Below are 26,230 nucleotides of genomic sequence, written 5' to 3'. Positions count from 1 at the left end.
TCATATGTGGAAACTGAGGCTCAGAGAGGCTAAGTGACCTTCCCACAGTTTCATAGCTGGTCACTCCTGGGAGTGGGATTTGAATGTCAGTGTCCTGACTCCAAGGCTCATGCTCTCAATCATTACAGGGGTTTTTGTTTTTGTCTTTTTTTTTTTTAATCGGAGTCTCACTCTGTATCCCAGGCTGGAGTGCACAATCACAGCTCGCTTGGGCTCAGGAGATTCTTCTGCCTCAATTTCCCGAGTAGCTGGGAATACAAGCATACACCACCATACTTGACTAATTTTAAATTTTTTTGTAAAGACAGGGTCTCACTGTGATGCCCATGATGGTCTCAAAAGTCCTGGGCTCAAGCAGTCCTCCTGCCTAGGCCTCCCAAAGTGCTGGGATTACAGTTGTGAGGTACCACACCTAGCCATGGCTCCCTTTTGTCTGAGCTCTTCTGCATACCCTCCATTCCCCTTTGCTATTCACTTTCTCTCTTCAATTTAAATTGAACACATCACTTGCCTAGAGAGTGTTAGGAAAGTCAGGCATTGACTCAGTTGACTCCCATTCAGGCCTGGGAGGTGGGCGGTGGGCCTGCTGACTGTTCTGGATTTGGGCTATGTGGTTTATAAAGTGCTGTCTTGCCTGCCATGCTCCTTCCTTGAAATTCTCAGAGTCTGTGTAGACGAAGCCACGTGGCCCACTCCCCTGTTTGAACTGCTGCTTGTGTCCCTTCCTGGGGGTCATCTTGGGGACCTTGGAACTTTACTGATGCTAGAGGCACAGAAGATTTTGAAAGCTCTTTAGAAAGACCCCAGATGTCTGGGATGCTCTTGGGAATATTCTACAGGCAGACCCTTGGCTTCAGCCCATATGACTTAACCTCTCTGAACCTTCAGTTTCTGCTAAACTAAAGAGATCTGCAGCCTGGGAGTTCTCATACTAGCCTGCAGCAGGGTAACTTTGCAGATTGGGTGAGCTAAGGCACCTCAAGCCCAGAGCTTGGCCCTTGGAAAGAGGTGCAGTCATTGGTCACTGTGTTGTTCTTGTTTAGGATTGGCCAATAGAGGTTGACGGAGCTGTTTACCAGCAGTTTATGTCTGAGCATGCTGTTCCCTCATGTCTGGGGAAGAAGGTGGGAAAGAGAGAAACGTAGATTGGAGCCTCTTGGTGGGTCTGTGCTGGAGTATGATGTCTTGGACAGCAAGAATCTTGGTCGGTGGTTAGATGTGAACTCAGCCTCTTATTGGATGGGTGACTCTGGGTGTGTTTTGGCTCCTCTCTGGGCCCTAATTTCCTCCTCACTAAGAGCTGGCCTTGTACCTGTGCATGAGAGGGACGCAACACACGCAGACTGCTCTTCTGCAGACATCTCTGGAAGGGAGGAGGTAATGTCATACAGGTAACATCAGACAGGTAACATCAGAGTAGACCCCTGTAGGGTGAGGCGCTGAGTTTCCTGATCTGGAGTAGTTTTCATTTTATTTATTTATTTATTTTTGAGTCAGAGTCTCACTCTGTCACCTGGGCTGGAGTGCAGTGGCACGCTCATGGCCATCACAGCCTTGACCTGCTGGATTCAGGCAGTCCTTCTGCCTCAGCCTTTCAAGTATCTGGAACCATAGGCATAGTTGGTCTTGAACCCCTGAGTTCAGGCAGTCCTCTTGCCTTGACCTCTCAAAGTGCTGAGATTACAGGCATGGGCCACTATGCCCAGCCTGGAGTAGTTTTCTAAAAACCTGGAGCCACAAGGAGTCTTTTCAGATGAGGATTTGCTACTAGAGGTAACTGGTCTGCAGGTTCATGCATGCAGTGATGTCGCCCGGCAGCTTTGGAGCTCACAGCGGGCCTTCTTTGGCATATAGGGAATCTCGAGGAGTGCGATGAGGCCAGTGTTCTGTTCTCAACCACTGTTGGTGGACTCCGTCCCTGACCAGAAGGAGTTTTTGTTGAGGAACCCAGGTTGTCCTTTCCCTGGCCATGTGGGGAATGCTAAGGGAGCCAATTCTTTGCTTTGGGTATGCTCTTTTGGGAGGGTGGGTGAGTGAGTTGTGCCCCCTTCCCTGAGGCAACCTTCTAGCAGCTCTGCGAGTGTCTTTCCTCAGCCATGGGCTGGGACTCTCTGATGCTGAGAACTTGTGGCCTGGGCCATGTGCCTTCAAACCTATTTCCATTGCTATGTCCCCCATCCTCCTTCTCCTAGTTAACCAACAGGTGTGGTGAGCTGTTGGGGTGCGGTTAACACTTGAGCAGAAAATTGAGTGTTTGGTTGGTCCTTAATGAGTCCAAGGTATATGGACAGAGCCCTCTGTGCCCAATGGATTCAGTGATAAAGGGGGCAAGTTGGCTTCCGTGATTATGTGGTCCACAGGAGTTGGCTTCAGGTGTGGGAGGATGCCGGGCCTAGATGATGGACCCCAGGGCTTGCTGCCTCTGCCTCCCGAGTCTCTTCCACATTGGTTCCATTCTCAGGGTCTTGTGGTACACAGTGAGTCCTAACAACTGCCCCTTGTCCTGTTCCAGGCACCGTGCTGACTCCTGAGGTATTACCTCATTTGCTGCATATCGCAGCCCTGTGAAATTGGACATTTTTTAGTACCCCATTTCCTAATGAGGTCACTCAGCTAGCATGGTCCTGGCTGGGATTCACATCTGGGTAGGCTGGTCCCAGGGCTGCAGGGACAAGGATGCCTTCTGACGGCCTGATTTGTCATCCTGGGCCACACACCTGCTCTGATGTGGGCACATCACTGGGGCCAGGATGCTCCCTGGTTCTGGGCTCCAGTAGGATTAGGCTGGGGCTGCTTCCTGCCAAGATGGGGCCTGACAGTTTGTACACATTTTCTGAGGCCAGGATGTGGTTCCTGGGAGGGGAACGAAGAAGACCCCCACAAGTCAGAGCCAAAGTCTTGCTTAAGCCCATGCATACTAGAGAAAGTTACTGGTGTCCTCCTGCTTGTGGGACGGGTTTTCTGGGGCCTTCAGGAAGGCTGCCCTGGAGTTCAGGGAGAAGGACTAGGATGATGTCTTCCCTACTCTGCTGTGCAGAACCTTGGTGTTTTGACACTGGAGTGTTTGGAGTGAAATAAGCATGTGTTATGTAAGCATAATTAGCCTGTCACCATTTGGCCCGTCTTGCTCTCCTGCTGGGGGACAGTTGAGAAGGTGTCTTTCTGCCTGGATCCTGAAGGGTTCTGTGACAGGAGCAGCTGCAAACCATTCGTTGGGGGTTGTTGGGGCTGGAGGGTAGCATTGGCTGGGGAGGGCCCTGGCCCACCCAGGACGCTCAGCTCCCATGCACAAAGCCAGATCCCAGCCCCTCCATGGCCAGGCAGGCATGGTGGGAGGTCATGCTGGGGTCATTTCTACTTTGAAGGGGAGGGGACATGAATGGTGAGTGCTAGTGGCGACAGACCTAGGCTGTTCCATACCTCAGTTGAAGCGTGAGGGCTCAGCTCTTAAGCCTAGACCTGAGGACCCAGCGAAGGGGGTGGGCCAGAGTCTGGGAGAAGCTTAGGATGGGGGACCATGGTTAGGGTTTGGGATCCAAATAGTTTCTTTCTGGAGACAATAGGGGAAGTGAGGACAAGACTTAACTCACCAGGTGTCTCTGCTTGGTGTCCAGGGTTCTTCTAGGCAGTGGGCCTCTAGATAGAGGCAGCTCCAGAAGGGAGGCTGCATGGGCCCTCCCCTTCATGTGGCTGCCGGGCCAACCTTCAAGTAGCATCTCAGGCCTTTTTGAGTTGCACAAGGTGGCAGGAGCCGGGGTTGGAACTGAGCTGTGTGGCTGGCATCGCTATCCTATCTGAGGGCCCAGCTTGGAGCCCCTGGGAAGCAAACTTGTGACTCATTGCTTCCAGCTTAGCTGGTGAGGCTGTAGCTTGCATCTGACCTATCAGGTTGGGCAATGAAGAGCCTCAGGGAAATATAGCCCTTGGGTCTGTTATGTGGGGAGGGGTCACTTCAGCTTATCAGTGGATGAAAACAGCACTGGAAGCCGGGATCGGTGGCTCAGCCTGTAATCCCGCGCTTTGGGAGGCTGAGGTGAGTGGATTGCCTGAGCCTGAAACTTGGCGAAACCTCATCTCTACAATAAGTCAAAAATTAGCCTGGCATGGTAGCACTCACTTGTTCCAGCTACTTGGAAGGCTGAGGCGGAAGGATCACCGGAGCCCAGCAGGTTGAGGCTGCAGTGGCCAGGAGCGGCCACTGCACTCCAGTCTGGGTGACAGAGTGAGACTCCAACTCAAAAAAAAAAAAAAGAAAACAGCACTGGAAAACAAACCAAGTTTAAGAAGTTTGCTAACTTGACCCCACAAATTCCATGTAGTCTCTTGGGCAGGTTCATGACTGACATGTGAATAGCACTAAAAAGACCTTTGTTAAAAAGTATTATTGTACATGATCAAAAGTCAATTTAAGCCAGTGGTGTGCATCTGTAGTCCCACCTACTTGGGAGGCCAAGGCAGGAGGATTGCTTGAACCCATGAGTTCAAGTCCAGCCTGGGCAACATAGCAAGACTCCATTTCTAAAGCACCAGCAAAAAGACCTCACAAAAAATTTATACCTAGGACATACAGTACAAAACGAGTCTTCCTCACAGTTAACCCCCAGTCCCGGAAGTAACACATTGCCACCTTCTTGTGTGTTTCTTAGACATAGGCTGTTTGTATAAGGAGATGTGTATGAGGACACATACACACACACACACACACACACACACACACACACACACACACGATGGCTCTCCTACATTTAAATATTTTTTCCCTAACCACTAGACCACCAGGGAGTTTTTTTTTTTTCATTTAATAAAGCTTGCAATTGATTAGTGTCCAGAAAATAATATGTGAATAGAACTTTAATATTCTGTCCTAGTACAATCTCAGGCTTGAAAAAGACCCCAAGTTCAGCTCCCATGCCTCAGCGCCATCCCTCCCAGAAGGAAGAAGGGCTTGGGGTCATCCCAGCTCTTACTCCTCTGCAGCCCAGCAGAAGTATCTTGCACTCTGAGGAGCCTCTGCGTCCTCATCTGCTCAATGGAGGGGTGACCCCACCTGAGGACATGTGGGGTCTCCTTCTTTTCCCTGCCTAGAGCCGTCCCTTGGGACAGGGGAGTAGAGGTCAGATGGTAGCAGGTGACTGCTCCGTGGGTGATTTCAGAATGAGAAAGGAAACAGGAAGTAGCTGGATTACAGTCAGCCTGCTCTGGAAACTCATCTGTACCCGCAGCTCAGAGGAGGCTGTGAGGGGCAGTCCCCACAGGCTGGCCTGTGAGCCTCCCACAGTCAGGGCAGGGCCAGGCTGCATACTGTCCTGCAGCTAAGTCACCAAGAGGCCATTAGCTGGACGCACTCCAGGAGCTGGGTTAAGCCATCATGTTACCAGTGCCTGCCCAGTGCTAAGTGCCATACACAGACACTTTGTCTCCCCTCATCCAGCCCTGAGGCTTAGGAATACGCTCTTCACCACTTGGTGTGCACATAGTCCACACCTGCCATTCAGCTTTTATTTGACTGATTGATTGATTGATTGATCGAGTCCGGGTCTCACTCTGTTACCCAACCTGGAGTGTGGTGGCACAATCAAGGTTCACTGCAGCATCAACCTCCTGGGCTAAGGCTATCCTACCATCTCAGCCACCCGAATAACTGGGACTGTAGGTGTGCACCACCACAGCTGGTTAACTTTTTTGATTAAAAAAAAATTTTTTTTAGAGATGGAGTCTCACTATGTTGCCCAGGCTGTTCTTGAACTCTTGAGCTTAAGCAATCCTCCTGCCTTGGCCTCCCAAAGTGCTGGGAGTACGGGCATGAACCACTATGCCTGGCCTTAACACCTGCAATTTGGAATAGGGATGAGACCAGCAGGAAAAGTCAGGTGCTCCTTCCCCCAGGTCCCTGCTTCCTGGATGCTCTCAGTTCAGGCTTCTGGTGTTCCTGCAGTTGCCCAATTGCCCAGGCCCTGCATGTCTGGGGTCCCTGTTTGGAGGACCTTTGACCTCACAATGTCACTGACACCTTCCCATGTGCTTGTCTGCTGCCAGGACTACCTTACATCCATACCTGTCTGCCCAGCAAGCTCCTTCTGCCCTCAAAGACACACTTGAGGGTCATCGCCTGCATGAAGCCTTCCTCGATTTTCTCAGAGAGAGAGATATGCGCTATTCCTTGAGAGTGGCTCAACTAACCTTTCCCTCCACTCTGCATCTGTCTTCCCTGCTCTATGAGCTCCTGCGGTGAGAAGAACCATGTGCTCCAGCCCCTGGCCTAGCGTCTAGGACCCAGACCTTAGCAGTAACCAGACGCCTAATCAGTGGCACCACAGGGTCTTTACACTTGATGTTCCCCTGCCTGAGATGCTGTAGCCCTAGCTCTTCACAACTGACGCCTTCCTGACCTGTTGGGTGGCAGCTACTGGTCTTTCATCAGGAAAGGCCTTCTCTGACCACTTGGGGATAGTCCCCAGATCCCTTCACATCCCTGCTCTCCACTCATTTCCTGATCCTGGATGAAATTATCTCAGTGAGTCAGAGTCTCACTGTCACCCAGGCTGCAGTGCAGTGGCATGATCATGGCTCATGACAGCCTCCAACTCCTTGGCTCAGATGATCCTCCTGCCTCAGACTCCCGAGTAGCTGGGACTACAGGTGTGTACCACCATGCCTGGCTAATTTTTTTTATTTTTATTTTTTGTAGAAACGAGGTCTTGGTATATTGCCTAGGCTAGTCTCGAACTCCCTGTGTTCAAGTGATCCTCCTGCATCAGCCTCCCAAAGTACTGGGATTACAGGCTTGAGCCACTGTCTCAGGCCTGAAATTACCTCTTTAACTAATTGGTTGACTTGTCTGCCCCTCACCTCACCCTCATAGACTAAATAAAGCTCCAAACGACAAGTCCTTGCCCCTCTTGGCCACTGCTCGGCCCTGATCACCTGGCACAGAGGGATGCAAACAACAGATGTTTGTAAACAGCTCTGCTGGGAGAATGCAGGAGTTGTTCTGGTGAAGAAACACACAGGTAGAACAACATCAGGTAATCTGGATCTGGGCGCCATCTGGAAGTGACACAGGCACCTAGCAGCACAGGGAGGAGGAAGAGGGAGTGTTGGAGCTAGCCCTGGCTGGGGATTCACCCACGTTTTCCCACTGAAAATCCTGAGTGCTCTCCAGTTGAAATGTTCTAGAGTTGGGGCTCCTGTGTTCTAACCCCCTTCTCTTCCAGCTGAGGAAAATGAAGGTCCGCATGGGGGCTGCCACACAGGTAGCACCAGGCCCAAAGCTGAGAATAAAACTCCCTATCACTGCATGGGCTGATGAAGCCCACTGAGTCTCTCAGTCAGTCACCCACACAAGCCTCCTCTCCTTAAGCAGAGGCCAAGTTCCTGCAGGACCAGGACTGGGAACACCAGGCTCGGTCTGGTACACAGTAGGTGCTCAGGAAAGCTTTCTGAATGGACAGACAGTCGTCCCTACATGGACCTGACTTCTCCATCCCTCCCCATGCCCAGCCTGGTACCAGCTGGGCCTCTGCCAGGTGCTAAGGAGGGTGGGGTCTATTGGTAGCCAGACTGATGCACAGGGTCAGCTCACACATTCTGTGCAGATGTTCCTGATGTAGGTCGCCTCCCTGTCTGGTCCTTTTGTTGTGACTTTGCTGTCCCTATCATGGGGTAGAGTTTATTTTCTAACTGCATGAATCTGGGCTGACCTTGGGTCTTATTTTGGCAAAAACAAAAACAAAAACAAAAAACAACAACAAAATGAAAACAAAAAACACAAAAACTGTAGCAGAGAGATTGGGCCTCCAGAAGCCTTGGAAACATGCACAGTCTTGTGGACCCCTGCCTACTGGGTAGAAGCAAGCCCAGGCTGCCTGATGGAGGGCAAGGCACCAGACTGGGTCATCCCCTCAGCCTGATTAACCAAAGGCCATGCCCTGTCATGTCCCCTGACTGGCCTGAAGCTGACCATGGATATACGAGGGAGCCCGCCAAGGCCAGAACTAAACAGCTGAGCCCACAGAATGTGAGCTGGACAAATGGTGATTGCTTAAAGCCACTGGGTTTTAGGATGGTTTGTTATGCAACAATAATGGATAAAAACTCCTACTTACACATAATGGAATCAGAAAGGGAAGCCAGACATTTATATTCACAAAGATGTCCAATGCAGCATTATCTACACCAGCAAGAAAACTGGAAATAATCTAAACAGTCAAGAATAAGATTACAGCTCAATAAATCACAGCCTAGACACTCAACAGATCTGTAGTAATTTAAAATGATCATTCTCTGTTGTACTTTATTTTCAGATGTGAGAACGGCCTTGGGACATGTTTTTAAGTCCTTAGCTTTTAAAGATTCTACAAAAGTATTTGCATATGAAATTACATGTCTGGGATTTGCTTAAAAATAATATGGGGGAAAAAAGAAAACAAGACCTGTCATGAGTTAATGATGGTTAACACTTTATATTAAGAAGTAGAGGGTGTTCATTTTATTATTCTTTCTTTAGTATATGTTAGAAATTTTCATAATAAAGTTAATGAAAATTAATTTTTAAAAAGAATATTCTGAAGACTATAAACATGAAACTTGTTTATACTGCAATGCTGTATACAGAAAGCAGAAATCAGAATGCCACATGTCTGAGGATTTCAACTGTTGGATACAAAAAGGGAAGAGAATATTTAAAAAAGGAAATGTGGTTGGATGCGGGGGTAGGGAGGTGATCTGCTTCTTCACATTTTGCTTTCTTGCTGGTAAATTTTCCTAATGGAGGAGCAGAACATTCAAGGAAGAGATGACATATATTCACTTTCTTTAGCTAGGGTTCAGTGTGAGTGAGATGCTGACTGGGAGGGCCACTCTGGACAGAGGGACTTTGCTGGGAGCCGCAGGAGGCAGCTGAGGAGATGCAGACCTGGCTGGGCTGTTGAGAGGACCCTCACTGGCCTACAGCTGGTCCCAGCCTCACTCTCACCTCCACCCCCACCCCCACCCCAGCTGGCCAGAACCAGGGAAGAGTACTGGGTGGGGGGTTTCAAGCAAGATCAGCCTTCCCATCATAGGGTCCACACCAGCATCCCCTCTGTTTGGCCAGTTTTGAGATCAGAGACAAGCTCTAAAATGCATCTTCATTCTGAAGGAAAACATGTTTTGAGGAGAGGGTAAATTATAACCAGAGCAGCTGTTGTGTGTTAGAAACAACCTCTGCCAACTCACCCCACAGCTGGGTGCTTATACCTCCATTTAGATAAGGAAAGAGAGGCCCCATGCCTGCTTGGCCCTCCGGGCTGGGCTCAGATGTGCAGTCCCAGGTTCAGGCCAGCTCACCTAAGGGCCTCCTTCCCCAGTGGCACCTGTGCTGAGGGCCACAAGCACTGCATGTGCTGAATGAAACTCCTTGAAGCCTGGCCTTGGGGACGGTGGCTTGTGCTGTACAGCCACTCCACTGCCAGGAGAAATGCTGGGGACTGTCAGCCTCTCACTGCCTGGGACCTGCTGGTGCCTGGAAGCTGAGTTCTGTGCAGTGAACCTGGGGTCTAGGGAGGCCCTGGCTATGATGGGTAAGAATCTGGGTGGCCCAGTTGATGTCAGCCAGGACCATATGTCTGACCTTGGCTGGGTTCGCCCTGCAGGCTCTGCCCATCAACTTTGCCATGTGGCATCCCTGGCCTCTGCCTGATAGAAGCCAATAGCACCCTCCTCCCCCTCCCCGAGTTGCGACCACCAAAGATGTCTCCAGGCATTGCCCGGTGTCTAGGAGGGCAGATTTCTCCATTGAGAACAAGTGCTGGCCAAAGGTCCTTCATGGTATCTTTCTGTTTTCCAGTTTTGTTTCTTTGCCACCCAGAGAAACCAGCAGGTCAGGCCCACTTTGGTGACTGGTGTGCTGTCCTCCCTCACACACATCAGGCCCTGCATGGCCATGTGCTTGCAGGGATCTGGGAGTCAGAGCACCTGGAATCCTGCTCCAGGCTTCTGTGGTACTAGTAAGACCTCAGTTCTGGGGGTTAAGAGGCCAGGATGGAAAATCAAGGCCCTCCTGGGGCTGGGTGGAGTGGCTCACACTTGTAGTCTTAGCACTTTAGAAGGCCAAGGGAAGAGCATTGCTTGAGGCCAGTAGCTGGAGTCTAGCCTGGGCAACATAGTGAGACCCTGTCTCTCAAAAAAAAAAAAAATTAGCCAGGCATGGTGTGCACCTGTAGTTTCAGCTACCTGGGAGATTGAGGTGGGAGGATTGCCTGAGCCTAGGAGGTAAGGCTGCAGTGAGCTATGGTCACACCACTGCACTCCAGCCTCGGCAACAGAGTTAGACCCTGTCTCTCAAAAGAGAAAATCATGACTCCCCTGGTCCCCTCCTTTGAACCCTGAATCTATCCCTTTGAAACTCAATTTTCTCCGCTGTGGAATGGGCCTGTTGTAGCTGGTGACATTGGGAATGCCAGTGTGCTACTCCCAGTGCCAGGCTCATTGTGGGTGCCAGGTAACTGACAGTTTGTTCTTCCCTGCTTGACTTTCCTGTGAGCTAAAAAAAAAAAAAAAAAACCCTCTCAGTTTTGGGCCTTAGTTCTCTGGTGTGTAAAATGGGAAGACCCTGTGAGGTGGAGGCCCCAGGCTAGAAGGCACCCTGTGGGGAGAGGAGAAATGGAGGCTGGCCACTCAGCCAGACCCTGGGATGCTTTAAAATCTAGGCCCAAGCCCAGGCTACTAAGGAGGGCTGAGCTGTCTGCTGAGGTCAGGGACACCTGCCTGCCAGCGCTGCTGTCATCCCTTGAGCCCAGCAAGGATCCATCGTGACAAGGGTGTGGAATTTGGACTCCGGCAGAGCTAGGATTGCTTCCATGGCCTTCCTCAACCAGCAGAATGGTTCACAGAACTGTTGGGAGCTTCAGGCTTCACATCTGAAGAGGGGCCGCTGCTGTTGTGAGGGCTACATGGGAGGGGGAGAAGTGTGGTGACACTGATGGGGGGGTGGGAGTGCTATTGCCAGGTCTCTTTCCATCCTTCAGCCATGTCTCCAGTTACACACTGTGGCCACGCCAATTTTACAGACAGGAAGACAGAGGTGTAGACTACAGCACCAGCCCCTAGGAGGTGTATAATAAGTGCAATTGTCCTTATTAACTGGTTGCTCTTGGCATTTGATTCTGAAAGTCAAAGGGCCTACCGATTAAAAAGAGAGAAGGAAGAACAAAGTGACTGGTGCCTTCCTGGGGAGGGCCTTGAGCCATATGTGGAGGGAGCAAGGCTGGTTCTGGGCTGGTGCTTTCCCTGGGCTGCTGGAAGCACTTTGGGAGCTGTCTGGCCCTGGGGCCTTTGTTCGCTTGTTATTTTTTGCCTGTAGGGGCCTGGGCAGTCTGTGCTGATGGTAAAACATTTGTTGGGCTGGTGCTGTAATCACACTGCAAGGACACTTGAAATTATATTTGCACTTGGAAAGCTAATTTTATTTTATTATTCTTATTTGAGTTGGAGTCTCATTCTGTTGCCCAGGCTGGAGTACAGTAGCACGCTCTTGGCCACAGCAGCCTTGACCTGCTGGGCTCAGGTGATCCTTCCACCTCAGCCTTCCAAGTAGCTGGAACTATAGGCACGTGCCACCATGCCTGGTTGATTTTTTGATTTATTGTAGAGACGAGGTCTCGCCAAGTTGCCTAGGCTGGTCTCAAACCCCTTAACTCAGGGAATCCTCTCGTCTCAGCCTCCCAAAGTGCTGGAATTACAGGTATGAGCCACCACCATACCCTTTAAAATTAGAGGGAAGCTAATTTTAAAGAATGTTTTCCTTCATAATTACATGCAATCAGCCAGCCAGAGTTATTGGGGATTCTCTTTTTCCCTCTGCAGCTGAAAGATCATCTGCTTTTCTCTTCCTGTCATTCCTTCTGGCACACAGCCAGCCGCCTCCTTGGGAGGAGGACCATTGGCCCTTGGCTCCTGCAGGTCCCTAGGAAACCTTTTCATGGTGGCAGTCTGGGAGGAGACAAGGAAGAGAAGGGGTGGATGATGCTGGACTCTGGGCTATATATAGAACAGGTGGGGTGTCTGTTTTCAGGATTGAAGATGCAGGTTGTTGGAGAAACTTGAGGGTTCAGTTTAGATGCTGGAGTAGCCAGGACTCTTGTGGATGCAAGTGACAGAAATGCAAGTTCAGATGAATTTAAGTAAAAAGGGAATTTCTTGACCTGGGTAATCAAACTGGCACAAGAAGAGTCCTAGTCCCTCAGGGCCCCAAGACATCCCTCCTGTTCCTGGAGGTTTATCAGGAGGAATTTGGTTTAAGAAAACCTTGGCAGAAAAAAAGCCCCCCTTGCTCATCCCCTGCAAATTGGGCCCATTCCCCTCTGTCTTGAGTTTTGACTCTGACAGTAAGGATTGCTCCTGGACAGTTGTAAGCAATTTGAGTTGAAGAAGTGGGCATGCATATTTGGGGTTGCACAAACAGGCTCTGCATGTTGTCCTGCGTTAGGGAGGGAGGGATTTGGGTTGGGAGACTACACCATTGGCTAGGCCCCTGCCCTGACTAGCTCCCTGGGCTGGGTGGCCTTCCTCTTGGACTGCCTACCAAGAGGGCGAGGAAGAGGCCTCCAGTGTTGTGGATCGGGGGCAGGGGTATGGTGTTAAAGATGGGGGAGCCATTAAAGACAGCATGGGTTGGGGGGGCCAGGTGACGAGCTGAGCATATTGAGAGCTGACAGAGCAGGGCTCACTGGCGAGGTGGCAGGCATCTGCTGCAGAGGCAAGGGAACCCGGGAGGGCATGGCTGACAAGAGGTGGTGAGGTAAGGAGCCATGTTTCAGATGCAGAAGGAGGAGGGTGGGTGTGCAGAGACCACAGGGAGACTGAAAGCCTTCAGGAAAGAGACTGTGCCTCTCAGGGAGTGGGAGACACCCTTCGCTGGCACTCAGCGTTCTGCCCTTCTGGCTGGAGCTAGATATTCTTCCTTCTGGCATTTATTCTGCTTAGGGCCCTGGCTCCTGGCTTTGGTTTGGTGGTGGCTCTGACTCCCTGCATTGGGCCTGTTGCCATGGCTTCCAGCTGCAGAGCCTGGCAGAGCCTGGAGGAAGGGCTCTGTGGGGGCCTGTGTTCCCACTTTCTGGACAGTGGGGCACTCTGAGGTCCCAGGCTCATTCTCACTTCCAGAGCCCAGCTGACTTGCCATTCATGGGAGCTACAGTCCTGTGACCCGGCTGATTGCTCTACCTCATTGGTAGGTTCAGAAGCCTTCAGAAGTGGGGTACAGCCTCTAAGACACTAGCCCTGTTGCCATCTCCACAGATCAGCCTCCCTTCCTTGACCATGAGCATCTGGCATCTGCTTGAATCCCTCCCAACATGGGATGCTCATCACTGGCCTTGACTGCCTTCCTTTGGAAGCTAGCCACCTCTCCCTAGGATTGGGCTGAAATCTGCTTTGTAGGAAGGGTTTCTCCGGCTCAGAATGTTTGACACTGCAATCTGAAGGAGCTGTCAACCCTGTGGAAAGGGGACAGGGATGCCACTCCCCACTTGTGGGGGTGACCCAGGGTGTGTCCAGTCCACTCTGAGGCTATCCATGCTTCTTAGGAAGTGCCTTCTGGGCCCTCCACCAAAGGCCCTTCAGCAGCTGCTCAGGGCTTGGGGCCCCTGGGGCACTGGCACCCATCCTCCTGTCCTCCTGGGGTTAAGAGTCTGAGGAAGGTTTTCGGCCCAGACTTGGGGCAACATATGAGTGGGGGAGAAGAGGTAGCCCTGTCTAGAACAATTGCTCTTTCAGAAATTCCAGAAGCCTTACTCCCAGCAAACCTGGTGGGACACCCCCTTCCCCATCACAGAGATCCCCTTCCGCCTAGGAAGTGGCATGGTGCTATGGGACGAAGAGGCCTTTCCTGATGACAGCCCCAGGTTTAGACTGTTCTGTTTCTTGCGGTGAGTCTTTGAGCAGGATTCTGAACTCCTCTGCATTTCCCCACTTGAAAAGGTATGACAGTTGTACCCCCCCCATGTGACTGTTGAAATTCAGGGTAAGTCGAGGCAGAGCTCAGGGCCTGGCTGGCACAGGCTCCAGCCCCCACCTCCTCCTCTGGCCCTTCTCTTGCCCAGGAATTGCTGGTGTTGGCCTGTCATTTGTTGGGTCATGCCCAGGCCTTTGGAGTCCTTCTCAGAACTCAAGGGTCTCAGGGGCATCAGATGAAGTACTGACTGTGACTGTAGTGGGATGCTCAGTGCCTCTGGGCAGAGGCTGAACCTGGTGCCCCATCTGGGCTTGGGCTCTTGTTGCCTCTGGAGAGTGTCTGTCACTGCTTGGGGCCACTTGGCAGGACTGAGGGATGTGATTTCCTGTGGAATCAGGTAACCTTGGGGTTGGGTGACTGGCATGGGCAACTCATGGACCCCAGGATGTACCCACTTACTCAGGTCTGGGCATCTTTCATGGACCTTAGGAGTCCCCTCCCCAACTTACAGCCACAGCCTTGGGTCGCCATCACCTAGTTCCCCATGTCCCTTCTCTGGCTTTTGGTGCCTCTTCTCTGCTCTTCCCACTAGGGACCCCTGTGGCTGTGTTTGGCTGTACCCAGGGCCTCCTTGGAAGCCTGTGAGCACCATATGAGGCTGAGCGCAATTCTCCTCCTCGTTGACTGTCAAGGCCCTTGGAGAAATTCCAATGGATCCTCCTCAGTTCCTGCCCTGCCTTGGATGCTCCTAGGCAGCCTCTGAGCTTGTGGGATGGCAGAACCCTGTGGAGGTAGACAGAGTAAGGCCCTCGCCAACCCCCCCCCATGACAGCCAGGTCCTAATCCTCAGAACCTATGAATATGTTGCCCTATGTGGGAAAAGAATTCGATGGGACTTTTTGTTTTAGTTTTAAAGATTGGGGTCTTGCTTTGTCACCCATGCTGGAGTTCAGTAGCCATTCATAGGCACAAAAATTGCTCACCTGCAACCTTAAACTCCTGGGCTTAAGTGATCCTCCTGTCTCAGCCTCCTGAGTAGCTGGGACTACAGGCATGTGTCACCATATCTGGCTGTGATTGAGTTAGGGATCTTGAGATAGAAGGTCATTTTTACCTAGTGGGCTAAGAATAATCACAAGGGTCCTTATGAGAGGGAGACGGGAAGGTCAGAGAAGGAAGGGGATGTGTCAAGGGAAGCAGAGGTCAGGGTAACATGACCACAAGCCCAGGAACGCGGACAGTCTTGAGCCTTCAGAGGAAGACCATCCCACTGACCCATTTTAGACTTCTTCCTTCAGAACTATGAGGAAGTAAAGTATCTGTGTTGTTTTTAGCCACTCTGCTTGTGGTGATTTGTCACAGCAGCAATAGGACATAATTCTAGTGTTCATCCTCCCTGCTTTTCTCAGGGCCAAGGGTTAGAATTACAGCTGAGAGGGGACAGGCTGGATCAAGGTCAAGGTCAGAGCAGGTGTGTAGCCAGGTGGACAGAGGGCAGGGCCAGTGCTTCTCACACCTCTCCCCCATCCCTCAGGTATTTGCTCTACTCAGGGCCTGTGGCACACACACGAGAGGGCAGGGCCAGTGCTTCCTAACCTTCCCCCCATCCCTCAGGTGTTAGAGGGCAGGGCCATTGCTTCTCCCATCCCCCCATCTCTCAGGTATTAGAGGGCAGGGCCTGAGCTTCCCCTACCTTCCCCCTCATCCCTCAAGTGTTAGAGGGCCAGGCCTGAGTTTCTCCCACCTCCCCCCATCCCTCAGGTGTTTGTCCTCATCAGGGCCTGTGGCACACACACCAGAAGGCAAGGCCTGAACTTCCAGACCTTCCCTGCTGCTGCCAGTATTTCTAGTTTATGGCTTGAGGGCTCCTCTGCTCCCATGTCAGCCTGGCCTGACAGAGAAGCCCAGCAAATGTTTTACAAAAACCAGATGGAAAACTCCCTGCCAGTGGTGGGAGTCACCACAGCCAGGCAGAGACCCTGAGCCTCAGGGGCTTGGAATTCAGAGGCCAGTAGGTTATGTTCGCAGTGGAATCTCGGCAGGTGGGGTTGTTCAGTCTGTTTGGAACCCAGCCTTTCAATGTCAGCATCCCAGGATGCTGGGACACACACATCAGCTGCTATTTCAAGTGTGTGTTGTACCTTGAGTATAGGTGCAATTCAGACCCTCTTGAGCCGGCTTCTCCCCTGTGAGCACGGGAGGGAAGTGTCAGGGGAGGAATTTCTGTCTCCCTCCATGCAGAAGCTAACCTCATTCATTAGGCCAGTGTTAAAGTGACTTTTCGTTCTTGGGATTAAGAAACTGCTGTGAAGAGAACAGATTGCGTCACTAGTCCCAAGGCTGACCGCCTGAAACTGGGAAGGCATGGGGGGTGGGAAGGAGGAGGAGATGCTAGGACCTACCCTCCCAGCATCCCATGCACCTCCCTCTCCAAGGATTTCATCCTCCTCCCACAATTTAGGGCTCATCCCTAATTAGGGGAAAGAAAAATTATAGCACCTGCCAGGAGGTAGTAAAAGACTCAAAATAATTCTGAGTAGAGAATTTTTATATTAAAAAGTGGAGGTGTTGATAGTTGTTAAGGAAATAGGCTTAGCATCTGTTTTTAGCCAAAAGTTAGGATGATTTCAGATCTGACATGATGATACCTTGGATTCAACTGAACACTTTCTTGGATGATTGCCACTCCTACCCTCAGTTTCTCCTTCCTTGAGATGGAGGGTGAGACCTCAGAGGCTTGTCAGCCCCTATGTGTCTTCAGCCCTTGCAGCCCTGCTGACCTCTTCAGGAAGGTGAGTCCTGGCTCTGCCTCTCATGAATGTCCTGGATTTATGGGGAGAAGCCGCTTCCAGGGGCCCAGTGGAAGGTCTTAGGGGACGTGCTGACCCAGGCTACACTGGGAGTGACCTGGACTCTGGGGCCTCCTGCCTCCCCTGGGGGTGGACCCAGGATGGGAAGGCCTTCAGTCAAGGTGGTTGGTGACTGTCTAATCAGGGAAGGATGCCCCTCCAATAAAAAAGGTGTGTGGCAGCTTCCAGTTTATCTGGTTCTTCTCCAGAACTGTTCAAATAACTCAAATGTTTGTTCTGGCTTTAAAATTCTATTCACATGTTGTCTTTATATTGGGCCATTTCCGTTTCTGGCACTGCTAATAGGAGAAAAATGCAATTACAAAAGAATCAACAAGTGAACCAGGCTGCTGGGGAGCAGGCAGGGTGGCTCCGTGCTGAGCTGGCACCAGGGGCTGGAAGCGCTCACTCCAGGAGTGTTTGCAGAGATCCTGCCAGGTCCAGGGTCTGTGGGATCACAGTGGTGCTGACATTAAGAGCATGGTCTCTGGTCTCAGTATTTGTAGTCAGAAACCAAGCACAGAGGTGTGAGCCATGACTTCTGCCAGCAGGAGGGGCAGGAAGGGACCCTGGTGAGGATGGTGTTTGCCTGCTCTTGGGGGAGAAGCCCAAGGAAGGGGCTCCGGGTGAGGAAGGGTACCTGCAGAGGGATGGCTTGTGCTGAGGCACAGATGTATGTCAGGTGCCAGCATTTGGAGAGTAGGGTCCCTTCTGGGAAGGTTTGAGAGGAGGAACTGGTGCTGTTTTCCCTCTCTTGCTATTGGCTGTGCCTCCAAATGCCCACATTGTCAGGGATTGTGCTCAGAACTTGGGGCTGTGGACACAGGGCACAGGTCATGTCCCTGTGGAGTGTTTGTCAGGCCAGGCCAGGCTAGACTGCATAACACACAGCCCCAGGAGGGTTATCTGTAGTTTGTTCAGGGTCTGTGCTGGATCTCTACGGCTCTCAGGGCTATTGTCCTCTAGCAGTGGCTCAGTGTTGTATCCCCGAATCCCATGTCTCTGCCTCAGCTGTGTCGCCATTTGGGGCTGGGTAATTCTTAGTTTCAGGTCCCTGTCCTGCGTACAGTAGGGCTTCTGCTCACTGGGTGCTAGCAGCGCTTCCTGCAGGCATGAAATGCAAGGTATCTTCAGGCACCACTGCATGTTCTTGTGGAAGGGTGGCAGGGTTACCCCTGGTTGGGAACCAGGGCCGATTGAAGGGCCTATTGATCAATTCTTTCTCTCTGGTTTCCAGCTGACTGTGTTGCCCTCAGCAGCATCTTGTCTTGGCAGCAGGTCTGGCTGGTTCTGGGGGCAGAAGCTCCTGCATCGCTGAGAAGGGAAGAATGGTTGGAGAGTTGGGCACTGGCTGTGCAGGTGCCACAGTAGCTTCTGTTCACATTGCATTGGCCAAAGCAAGTCTTGTGGCCGTGCCTGACCTAAGGTGGGGCAGCACAATGGCACTGAGTGCCCAGGCAGGGAATTGCCAGCATTAGTGGATGCCGTGGATGTCACCACTAAACATTGGCCTGGGGGGTTGGTGCCATGGAGCCAGGCAGCTCCTTTCTGCACTCAGGGCTGGGTGGGTAGCGTGGGGCTGTGGGGACTTTGAGGGGATGGAGCCAAGGAAGTCTTCTACAGAGGAGCTGACCTGAGGTTCAGGTGGTGATGTGGAGCTGGCATTTGAGGCAGAGATCAGCGTGACCCTCGGACACATGGGTGAGAGGGGCCCAGTCACTTGTTCAGACACATCATGAGCTTTGGAGTACACTGTAGACCCTGCCCTCTGCAGGCAGGAAACAGTGGTAGTTACTCAGGACTATTTCCCCAGTACCTCCGGGTGCCAGAAATCTGGCAATTACTGAACTCTGCTATACATGCTGGAGTGGGTGCTCCAGTCTTCTCATATGCATGATTATACCTTTTGCTTCCCTTCCCCACATGACTTGCTTTCCTCTCACCTGTTGATAGAAGGGAGCCTGTGACTTTCTCTCATGTGAAATTGTTCCTGGGAGCCCGGCCTGGCCCACCTGTGGCTGGGTTATTCTGTGGATGCTTTTTTCGGTGGTGGCTCTGCTATGGCCCACTCTTAGCTGTGCCTGAGCAGGTGGCAGCTGGGCCCTTGCATACTGTGGGAAAGCAGTTCTTCGTGAACCCAAGGACCTTCTTTTGATCAATGTCACTATTCTTTAGCTGCTGCTATGCTGTCCCTGAGCCCCTGGAATTCTCCTGGTTGTGCTGGACTTGTCTCTCCTGTGAGTCGGAGGGGACCACTTTATCCTGGCGTAACCCTTCTCTTGATTATTCTCCATTTCACTTACTTCCCTTGCTGCAGCCCTTGGGGTCTTAAACCTGTCCTGGAAGGTCCTCCAGGGGCTGGAAAGGTCATTTAAGAGTTGTGAAAATTGAGACCCAGGGCAGTGCAGCAACACATCCCATGCCTGCTGATGATTTTCTTGGACCCTGGGCCTTTTATGCCCTGCTCTGCTGTGCAGCAGGCCTGCTGCTGGATGGAACCCATCATCCCAAAGTGTCTTGCCTTAACCTCCTGATGCCACCTCCAGTGACCATGCTGCTGGCCTTCTGTGGCCTTGTGGTGGTGTGGGCTTCGGGGACATATCTCTGAACTCCAGATCACTCTTTCCACTTCTCCTGCTTTCATCCAATTTATTGGACTCCTTTATTGCTCCTCCTCCCTCAGCCCTGGGTCATCCAAGGAGATTTTTATCATCTTCAGAAGTGGTATCTACTGTCACTCATAGAGTCCCTGCTGCTCAGCGGCTCAGCTTCAACTGGCTTAAGCAGAAATGTGCAACTGGAGGTCCTCAGAGGATAGTCCAGTGTTGCAGGACCTGGCAGGAACCCTTTCTGGCCTTCTCTCCTGGCTCGACCTCCACTCATCTGGGTTCCAGCCATACTGAGACCGCGTGTTCTCCCACAGCCCTAGGTTATGCCATTTGTACCACAGACTCCCCCTTGGGGCTCATCCTGTAGTTAAGCGGCAGGTCACGTGTCTACCTGGAGTGGGGGGCCCCTCAGAATGGTGTGGGACAGAGGAGGTGTGGTTCCTGGCAGGCGGGGTGGCAGAGTCACAAGGCCCCTATGTCCAGGACAAGCCACCCAAAAGCCTGTGGGGGGCTGGGTTCTAGAATTCTCCTGTTTGATAGGTGAGAAAACAAAGGCACGAACAAGGTCCAGCTAGTCTGGTTCCATGCTCTCCTCTTGGGCACTCACCCCTCTCTTACACCTGTCTCCCAGATTGTATTTTTGAAACTCCTGCACTCTGCTAACTGCCAACCTGGACTTCTGACGACTTCCTGATACCACCATAGTGGAAAAGCGCACAGAAACCACCTTCTTGCCATGTCCTGAGCTGGTGCAGAGCCTCCATCTGCTCCCCCCGACCCCAGACTGAGCATCATGGTGATTCCTGGTTCTGTGTCTCCTTGATTCCTGTCCCTGCGACCTGGTGGACTGTCCCTAAGCCCCACCCCTCATGTCCTCCCCCGTTGAGGTCCAGCACATGGACGAGCAGCCGTCCCCATCCCCGACTGCTCCTGAGCAACATCGGGGAGCTCAACAAACCCTGAATCCCTCCTGGCCCTGTCCCTGACCTCCCAAGTCAGCATCCTCAAGAGTCGACTGTTGATTGCTATTTTCACAAGCTTCCGTGGCGATTCTTAAGCCATCTGCCCTGACATTTGACTGGACTGCAAGGTGACATTCTGGGTCTACATCATACGCCCTGCTTCTGAGCACCTTGCCTTCCCCAGGGATCTCATGCCCCCACAGCTTCACTGTCTCCTCATGTTATTCCTCTTTAGCCATTCTTCCCCAGTGCCCAGTTCGCTGCCCTGCAGCTGCCCTGTCAGGTGGCAAATGCTGCCTCCTCCTGACATCTTCTCTAATTGCTATTCTTCCTCCTCTGAAAGCATCCGTCATTTTGTATTTCAACTTCCCCAAGGGTGTACTTCCTTTGGACTTCTGGGGAGGTGTCCTTTTGCAAAGTGGCTCCTCCCTTCATCAATAATCCGGTTTTTGAAAAAGCATGTTTATATTTTAATGATATTACTACTATATTAATATATTGTTGTATTTATGTTATGCATAATTATATATTTATATATTCATGCAATATTTATCAAAAAATTGACAGTTTTAGAACCTGTAATAATTATCTCCAGGTTCCAGGTACAGGGTTTGTTGTTGTTGTTGTTGCTGTTGAGTTGGAGTCTCACTCTGTCACCTAGTACAGTGACACGATCATAGCTCACCACGACCTTGACCTCTGGGGCTCAGGTAATCCTTCCGCCTCAGCCTCCTAAGTAGCTGGGACTACAGGCGCATGTGCACCCAGCTAATTTTTGATTTTTTTTTTAGAGATGAGGTCACACTATGTTTCCAAGGCTGGTCTAGAACTCCTGGGCTCAAGGAATCCTCCCATCTCACCTCCCAAAGTGTTGAGATTACAGGTGTGAGCCACAGTGCCTGACCTGAAAAATAATTTTAAAATATATTTTCCTAGTTTCTGAGAATAGGTAAAAGCCACATGGCACAAACGTCAAGAGATATGTGAGGGGACGCGGTTAGGGAAGTCTCTTCCAAGCTGCCCTTTCCCTTGATCACAGGCCATGCCATGGTCATTTCTCATTGCACTTTCAGATTCATCCTTTGTGTATAGAACACACACTGTTGTCCTGGATGTTGTGCTTTACATAAGTGTTATACACAGGTGTAGGGTGTTGCCCTTACGTTTTCCACACTCAGTGTCTTGGAGATGATTTCTTGTTGGTGCATGGTGTGCTATTTTGGTTTCACATGCTGCCTGGTATTCACCTGACTGTGCGATGTGTCATTGACCCTGGTGTAGTGTTCATATGACTGTGTGGTGTGTCAGTGACCCCTCGTGTGGTGTTCATGTGACTGTGGCATGTCATTGACACGTCGTATAGTGTTTGTTTTACCATGTGGTATGTCAGTGGCCACTTGTATAGTGTTGCAACCATGTGATATGTTGGTGGCCCATGTGATATGTTGGTGGCTCCTCGTGTGGTGTTCATGTGACTGTGTGGTGTGTCATTGGCATCGAATTATAGTTTTCTTTTTTTTTTTTTGAGTTGGAGTCTTACTCTGTCACCCAGACTGGAGTGCGGTGGCCGCTCCCGGCCACCGTAGCCTCGACCTGCTGGGCTCCTGCGATCCTTCCGTCTCAGCCTTCCAAGTAGCTGGAACTACAGGCGCGTGCTACCACGCCTGGCTAATTTTTGTTTTATTGTAGAGATGAGGCCTCACCAAGTTGCCCAGGTGGGTCTCGAACCCTTGGGCTCAGGCAGTCCACTCACCTCAGCCTCCCAAGGTGCGGGATTACAGGCTGAGCCACCGAGCCCAGCTTGAATATAGTTTTCATGTGGCTGTGTGGTGTGGCAGTGGCCCCCTCATGTGTTCGTGTGACCATGTGGTATGTCGGTGGCCCCTAGTGTGATGTTCATGTGGCCATGTAGAGTATCAGTGGCCCCTTGTGTGGTGTTCGTGTGTCTGTGGTGTGTCACTGACCCTTCATGTAGTGTTCATGTGACCGTGTGGTGTATCAGTGGCCTCTCATGTGGTAGTCATGTGACTGTGTGATGTCATTGACTTCTTGTGTAGTGTTCATGTGACCATATGGTATGTTGGTGGCCCCTTGCATAGTGTTCATGTGACCGTGTGGTGTGTCAGTGGCCCCTGTGTGGTGTTAGTATGGCTGTGTGGTGTATTGGTGGCCCCTCATGTGGTGTTCATGTGACTGTGTGGTGTGTCATTGACTCCTTGTGACTGTGTCCTGTGTTGGTGGCCTCTCATGGGATTAGCTTCCTGTTTGTCTTCTATCACAGACTATTTGTCTGCACCTGCTCAGAACCTGAACTGTTTGGCACATTTGTTGTATTTTTAGGGAACAAGTTGGGGTTGTAGAGTGGGATTTTCAGAACGAACAGGCATCTCATAACAGCCAGTTCTCCGATTTCTCTTCCCTCCTCTCACCATGCCTCTCTGTCTCTCTCCCTTCTTCCTTTCCCTTTCAGTTTCATGACTCAGTTTCTGAACTTTCAAGTTCTGGCAGGATTTCAGGAACCTGTTTCTTGGGGCATCGAGGATGTCTATACCTTTGCTCTGTAGAAGTTCTCGATGACAACAAGCCCTGGCAGGCTGTCTTATTTTCCAGAGAAGCATTGGTGGTGTGTACAGGGTCCCACCCCAGAGGGAATGTGGGTTTCCCCTGGGGTCCTGGAGGTTGGAGGCCAGGCCTGCCCTTCTTAGTGGTGCCTCACCCACTGTGGAATGCTTGGTGGTGATGCACAGGAGTGGGGAGAGCCCTTCTCTGTGCTAGCTCCTGCCCTTCTGGAGCCCCCTGGCCTTGGCCTGCCCATCTGAGTGATGGGACAGCCACTGCCTCTCCCTCATGAGGCTATAGAAGGCACTGGTGGGCATTGAGGGCTGTCTTGAGTATGGGGAGCCTGATGGCATATGGGGAGCCATACCCCCTCTTTTCTGCCTTGGTCTCTGAGCTACAGAGGAACTGTGGTGCTCTTGGGAGCTCAACCCTACTGAAGACTTCAGCCAGTCTTTTCTCTCAATTACTGTTTTGTTGCTTATTTTATGTGTTCCATCTGTTTTCAGAGTTAGAACTTTTTTTTAGGGCTAGGGAGGGAGAGCTGTCTGGGATAATGTAGCATATGGACCAATGGAAAGTAACCACAGTAAAGTGATGAGTGATCCAGCACACACTGGATGCCAGCAGGGTTAACTTGGAGGAAAACTAAGGCCTGGCCCAGAGCCTGGCAGAAGCCTGCTTCAACTGGCATGGGTCACTTACCCACCTCTGTCTCTGCCTTTCCCCTTGTACAGGTGTTCAACCTTAAGATGTCCATCCTGGGGCAGACACGCCAAGGCCTAGGCTGGCTCAGCATGGCCTATGCTGTTACCTGGCAGGTGCCCATCATTGATGGACAATGCAGTTTTCTCTTTTCTCCAGGGGCCAAGATGATCTGGGAATGAGGCAGGGGTTCAAAAATGGTGGGGGCTGTGAGCTGATGGTTGGATGTGGCATAGGTTCCGTGTGACGTTGTCTGTCCCCTTGCTGTGGGCCTTGGTGGCCCAGGGCTGTGCTGTTGTGCTAGCTCATCCCTCATGAGATCATGGGCGCAGATAAATATTGGTCATGACTGCTTCGGGAACTGCAGAGAAGCTGAGTGGCAAAGAGGGCCCTGGAAGCACCAACCAGAGTAGTTCTCACACTGAGTGCCTTGGATTCCAGGGTTCTATGAAGGAGTCAGGGGTGAGGGATGGCCGGGTGCCTCCCACAGTAGGATCTAGTCTCTTTGGCCTATCATACTGTCTCTTGTGGTGGCTCCTTTGCAAGGTTCTGCTCAGTGTGCGGTTCTCAGAAGGTGACCAGCAGGCACTTGTTGAATGAACTGACAGACATAAGTGAATCTGATGATACAGGGCGGTAGGGCCATCTGGGCTGGAGGATGGAGGCCCAGCCCAGGTGTGGGGGAGGTGTGGCCTTCCTCAGACTCTAGCCAAGACCCTGGGGGAGCCAGCCCTCTCAACTAGAAGGTGGTCTTGGGGGGTGGCTACCAGCTTATCAGCCTTCCCCTCACAAACAAGGCTGATCTGAGGATGGTGGCATGGGAGATACAGCTGCCAGCTTCCCTTCTGGGGTGCACCCCAAGGTCCTGCCACAGCTGGCTGTAGTGAACCTTCCAGAGAGGACATGTCCTGCTGCTGGAGTAACGCTTGTTTTCTTTTCTTTTTTTTTTCTCCACAGAAAGAGAGGAATAGAAGTCGTGCAGGTGAGTAGAAATGACGTCCTCGCTGTTCTCCGAGTGGAGTCCTCTGGTGCTCACCTTTTCCCTTCTTGAGCATCTGGTGCTCACCCTTTCTTCATGCTCATCTTGGTTTGATGTGATCTCTGTCTCGGATTAAGCACAGACTGAAGTTAGTGGGTGAATAGGTTAGGAGAGTAATTGTGGCTTTGATGGTAGAAAGGGCTTGCTGCAGAGAGAGGTTAGTTGGGAATCTTGGGAACGCGGGGTGCATGGCAGTAACCTAGATGGGATGAGGGAGGAAAAGGATGCGGGGGGGGCAGTGACCACAAAGCTGAATGTTCTGTTGTCCTGTCATTTTTCTTGCCTCACAGGGTGGTCTTGGGTCAGGTGCACACTGGCTGGAAAAGAAAGGAAGAAAGGATGGAAGGAGGAAAAGGATGGGAGAATAGAGGAAGGGTGGAAGGAAGGAGAAGGAAGGATGGGAGAATGGGAGAAGGATGAAAGGATAGATGGACAGAGAAGGAAGGATGGGCAGAAGGATGGGCGGAAGGGTGGAGGAAGGGAGAGGAAAGGATGGGAGAATGGAGGAAGCCTGGAAGGAGGGAGAAGGAAGGATGAGAATGGGGAAGGGTGGATGGAGGGGAAAAAGGATGGGAAAATGGGGGAAAGGTGGAGACAGGGAGAATTAAGGATGGGAGAATGGAGGAAGAGTGGAGGGAGGGAGGGAGAAGGAAGGATGGAAAGATAGATGGAGGGAGAAGCAAGGTTGGGAGGAAGAGTGGAGGGAGGGAGAAGGAATTGTTGGGAGAATGGAGGAAGGCTGAAAGGAAGAAGAAGAAAGGGTGAGAATGGGGAAGGGTGGAAGGTGGGAAAAAGAAGGATGGGAGAATGAAGGAAGGGTGGAAGGAGGGAGAATGTAGGAAGGACGGAAAGATAGAAGAAGGGAGAAGGAGGGGTGGGAGAATGGAAGAAGGCTGAAGGGAAGGAGAAGGAAGGATAGGAGAATGGAATGGAGTAAGGGTGAAGAGAAGGAGAAGAAAGGATGAGAGAATGGGGGAAGAATGGAGGGAGGGAGAAGCAAGTATGGGAGAATGGAGGAAGGATGGAGGGAGGAAGAAGGAAAAATGGGAGAATGATGGAAACATAGATGGAGGGAGAAGGAATGATGGGAGAATAGAGGAAGGGTGGATGGAGGGAGAAGGAAGGGTGGGAGGATGGCAGAAGGATGAAAGGAGTAAGAAGAAAGGATGGGAGAATGGAGGAAAGATGGGAGAATGGAGGAAAGGCGGAGGAAGGAATAGAGAAAGGTTAGAAGGTTATAGGAGGGAGAAGGTAGGATGGTAGAATGGAGGAAGAGTGGCAGGAAGGAGAAGGAAGGATGGGGGAATTGAAGAAGGATGGAAAGAATATTGAGGTAGAAGGAAGCACGGGAGAATCAAGGAAGAGTGGAGGGAGGGAGAAGGACATTTGGCCAAATGGAGGAAGAATAGAGAGAAGGAGATGTAAGGTGGGAGAATGAGGGAAGAATGGAGGGTGGGAGAAGGAAGGATGGGAGAATGCAGAAAGGAAGGAAGAGTAGAGGAAGGATGGAAGGAGAGAGAAGGAATGTTGGGAAAGTAGAAGAAGGCTGGAATGAGGGAGAAAAAAGGATAGGAGAATGG

Source organism: Carlito syrichta, unplaced genomic scaffold, assembly GCF_000164805.1.
Source record: "Carlito syrichta isolate Samal-C Ts95f unplaced genomic scaffold, Tarsius_syrichta-2.0.1 Scaffold315360, whole genome shotgun sequence".
In the NCBI taxonomy this organism is placed as follows: domain Eukaryota; kingdom Metazoa; phylum Chordata; class Mammalia; order Primates; family Tarsiidae; genus Carlito; species Carlito syrichta.
The sequence above is the reverse complement of the archived record's forward strand: the minus strand, read 5'-3'. Positions refer to the sequence as shown.